Here is a 5,000-nt window from a genome sequence, read left to right as displayed (position 1 = left end):
AAGAAATTAGTTCTTCGACACTCCGTCACTGACATCTCACACTAAATGCGCGCATTTCAAGGCGAGTGTACAAACTGAAAATGTAGATTTTAAAATCTCGTAGATCAAAAATCATAAAAGAGAATAAATTAAATAATGATTTACATTAGCTGATCAATTGCACACTTCGTAACTGACAACTCACACTAAATGCACGCTTTTCAAGGCGGGTGTACGAATTGAAAATGTAGATTTTCAAAATGTCGTAGAACAAAAAGCATATAAGTGAATAATTTAAATAATGAATGACATTAATTCACCAACTGCACACTTCCACACTTGACATCTCACACTAAATGCGGGCATTTCAAAGCGAGTGTACAAATTGAAAATGTAGATTTTCAAAATCTCGTAGAACAAAGGGCATTCAAGAGAAAAAACTAAAGCATTAAAATAAAATGCTATTCTTTAAAGCCAACAAACTGCTTAATCCACTTATTCGTCGCAAAAACCTATCCGTTCCAAATCTGTCAGAAAAGGCGAAACACTGTAATTCATTGCTGGGGACATGTTCCAAATCATGTGATTCAAATACTCGGTGCATGTAAAGGTGATCTTCATGTTCGGTAACCGGTGTCGCAAAATATTACTTCCCTCCAATGACGTACCATTACGATCCAACCTTCCATATTTAGCGTATACCACGGGAGAGAGAGAGAGAGAGAGAGAGAGAGAGAGAGAGAGAGAGAGAGAGAGAGAGAGAGAGAGAGAGAGAGAGACAGACAGACAGACAGACAGACAGACAGACAGACAGAGAGAGAAATGCTAAATATTTTGTATCCATATTTCTGTAGTACTGTTTCGATGTGATATGCTTTCTCATTATGTTAACAAGTCATGAGAAGTTTATTACCTCCGCCAACGAAGTTGGGAGGAGATTATGTTTTTGCCGCTGTTTGTCCGTGTGTTTGTAGGTGAACAACTTCCTGGCCACAATTTCACTCATAGAGTAGTGAAACTTTCAGAAATTAATTGTTTTAGGAGGATGGTCGATTTACCCTGGCTGCCGATTGAAGCGAGAATTGAATCTAAAATATGTACAATAACCCACCAAATTATCAGTAACGGGAGTCCAAAATACTTAAGCGAATTGCTACATATTGCGCTGCCAACACGACACAAGAATAGTTACAGATGGCTTCAAACTGTTGGAACATATATTTATGTCTACTTTAGGCTCCAGACCCTTTAAATATGCGGCCCGGAGACTATATAACGGGCTCCTACGAAACATTCGAATGATTGAAGATATTAAGGCTTTCAAGAGGAAACTGAAGACTTTCTTATATCATGAGTCCTTTGACCGTGACGATTTAACAGTAAACGATCAATACGCGACATGAAACGTTAAATACTATAAAGTATAAACGAACAAGGTAAAACGACAGTGGAGATCCTATAGAGAGTGGGGGTTCCCCTGCTGTATGGGACCGGAATAGCAGCCATCAAAGTAAGTAAAGTAAATAAAGATTGTAGGAACATATTTAGCGTATACCACGAGAGAGAGAGAGAGAGAGAGAGAGAGAGAGAGAGAGAGAGAGAGAGAGAGAGAGAGAGAGATTTTCCAAACTAACCTATGGAGTAAAATTGGGAAAAAAATCTCGTATTGGAATAGTCAATACGATAAAATAAACGAGATATGAATATTGTATCAGCGCCTTTCCGTTTGATTTCTTTCTTGTAAATATTAAAAAGAAAAAACATTTTGGAAAATTCTCGATTGTATACACACATACACACACAAACATACATAAGCCATATATTACACTCCTAATATCTGGATTCTCTCTATCTCAGGATCAAAGAAAACCGTAATTTTAATCGGAAATTCTCCGTAAAAATATACTGTTCTCAACCGTATTTTAGTAAAATACAGGAGACCGTAATTTTACCTTGTTATTAATTTTTACGGGTTGGTGACCGTAATATCACTCCTTTATGTCAATATATCCGTTTTTAAAACGGTAAAACTCCTGGAATAAATGTCGCCAGACATTTGCCATTTTTAATGCAAATTTTTAACAGCGTATGTAAATGAATAGTGAGAGGTGCAATTGTGAATATATGCTAATTACAAAATCTATTCATGTAATATTTTGCAATATTGTAAATTGTAAAAATTGCAAATGCATATTGATAAAAGAATATAAAAATCTGACTAGATCCTTCTCGCAACAGTTTATAGGAAGATCAATACCAAAACATTAAATAATACTAGGCAGGCAGATCTTCCTGGACAATTCCATCCCGTTCGTAATACCAGGCATGCAGTTAATTCTAATAGACAGGCCTTCTTCATCATGAGGCTCAATACTAAACAGCATTCTAGAAGTTTTATTCCAGCTGCGACCAAGTTGTGGAATGATCTTCCTAATCAGGTAGTTGTATCGGTAGAACTTCAAAAGTTCAAAGTTGCAGCAAGTGTTTTTATGTTGAACAGACTGACATAAGTCTTTTCGTGGTTTATATATGTCATAGCTGTTTTGGTGTTGTTACTGTTTGTAGAACGATTTATTGTTAATTTGTTCTCATCATTTATTTATTTCCTTATTTCCTTTCCTCAATTGGCAATTTTTCCCTGTTGAAGCCCTTGGGCTTATAGCATCTTGCTTTTCCAACTAGGGTTGTAGCTTGGCTCGTAATAATAATAATAACAACAAGGTTACGTGAAAGGCAGAGGAAATGTAGAAAAGTTTAACGTCTAAAGGAACAATGTATGAAAATCCCTAAAGTAAAGAGTAAAAAACAGAAATATTCAAAGCGTCGGTAAGCAATGAACAGGTCCAAACTCTATTTTTGAGGCTTGGTCAAATGCAACAAGTTTCATTGAAATGAGCCTCGACTTGAAATGTCCGTCTGATAACACAGTCGCTTCCAATGTCACCAGAATATGGCCTAACCAAATTATTTCTTATTTGTTAAAACTACTTTATTTCTATATTACATATATGTATATATGTATGTATATACAAATATACAATATGTAAATAAATGTATATACAGTACATACTTGTACATGTATATGTGTAAGGGTACGCGAATCTATACACAGAAACTCACAAACACTCACACACACACGCATATGCATACACACACACACACACACACACACACACACACACACACATATATATATATATATATATATATATATATATATATATATATATATATATATATATATATATGCTGTAAATATATATATATATATATATATATATTATATATATATATATATATATATATATATACATATATATATATATATATATATATATATATATATATATATATATATATATATATATATATGTATGTATGTATATGTATAAATATGTATATTGACATAGATAGACATATATTTATTGATCGACGTAACTCGGATGAATTCATAAGGATTGTGTGCGAATATCTGTATTCGTGAAAAACTCCTTCCATCTTGGGGGTTAATAAATGCTTCTCTTAAATTTTCAATGAATTCCAGGGAAGCTTTAATTTCACATGTGACTTTACTTGACTTTCGACATGCATCAACTGTTTCTGGTTTGAATTAACCCGTTCCCGTTTCGCTGATCAAAGTCATTGTGACATGGACTTACTTCCAGCATTATACAATAACAAAATCAAATCCAGTATTTATGGTTGTTTGAATGTAATTGAATACTAGAGGGAGCAGGATATCTTGACATGTCATAATCAAAAGGTAAGAATAACATCTTATTTACATCTTCATATTCAATAGTTTTTTTTTTTTTTTTTTGAAAGCTAAAATCATTGCCTAAAGCTAAAATCTGCAGAAATGGAAATTCTAGCTTTTTATGATTAAAGTATTTGTTTATTTGTTATGTTAAACACTGGTGGAAGTAGTCCTGTTTCGATGTAGTTTATTGCCTCCGCCAACGAAGTTGGGAGGAGGTTACGTTTTTGTCCCTGTTTGTCCGTTTGTTTGTATGTGAACAACTTCCTGGTCACAATTTAACCCATAAAGTAGTGACACTTTCAGGATTTCATTTTTAGGTTGACACGTGGAAATTATTAAATTTTGAAAGTACTGGTCAAAGGTCATGGTTGAGCAAAAGGTTGAGAAATAAGTTGCCATGTCGGAGGTCTGCGCTCTATTCAGTGCCCCTCTAATTTTTTACTTGGTTTCTGAGAATGTGAGGGTTCTTAGTTCAGCAAACATCCCCTATATTGCCCGTATAACCTACTCCACTACCAGATTGCATAAAAATTACTATAAAGTTTCATAAAAAAAAAAAAAAAAAAAAAAAAAAAAGTGTCTGCTCAATCAAAGATCATCTAAAACAGAAGAGCTGCATCACACTTGAAAGTTTTTTTCCCCTAAATTATTATTAGTATCAATTATAAAGAAAAATAAAAAAAAAATTGTTACTGAGAAAACTTGAGGTGTCGAGAGTTAACCACAAACAAATATTATTATTATTATTATTACTATCCAAGCTACAACCCTAGTTGGAAAAGCAAGATGCTATCAGCCCAGGGGCTCCAACAGGGAAAAAATAGCCCACTGAGGAAAGGAAATAGGGAAATAAATAAATGAAGACAACAAATTAACAATAAATCATTCTAAAATAACTAACAACATCAAAGCAGACATGTCATATATAAACTATTAACAACATCAAAAACAAATATGTCATAAATAAACTATAAAAAATACTTGTTGATATGCTAAGAGGAAGCCGACAATGTTGCCGCAGAGTACAGAATAGTACAGTACACACTATGACATGTGTATCAGCCTCGTGGTGCAGTAGTGATGTTGAAAAAACTTACTAGCGGCCAAACTGTACTGCGACACTGCTCACTTGTTTTCCCTCGCTAACTACCTATAAAGTTCCCAGAGGCATCATTTTCTTAGCTTGCTATCAAGAGCCTATGCTTTTTCAGTTATAATGTTCTCCTCTTCTGTACTGCTTCTGATAAGGAAAGGATCCCTC

The sequence above is a fragment of the Palaemon carinicauda genome, chromosome 1 (genome assembly GCF_036898095.1).
Source record: "Palaemon carinicauda isolate YSFRI2023 chromosome 1, ASM3689809v2, whole genome shotgun sequence".
Taxonomy (NCBI): Eukaryota; Metazoa; Arthropoda; class Malacostraca; order Decapoda; family Palaemonidae; genus Palaemon; species Palaemon carinicauda.
This window is presented reverse-complemented; position numbering follows the sequence as displayed.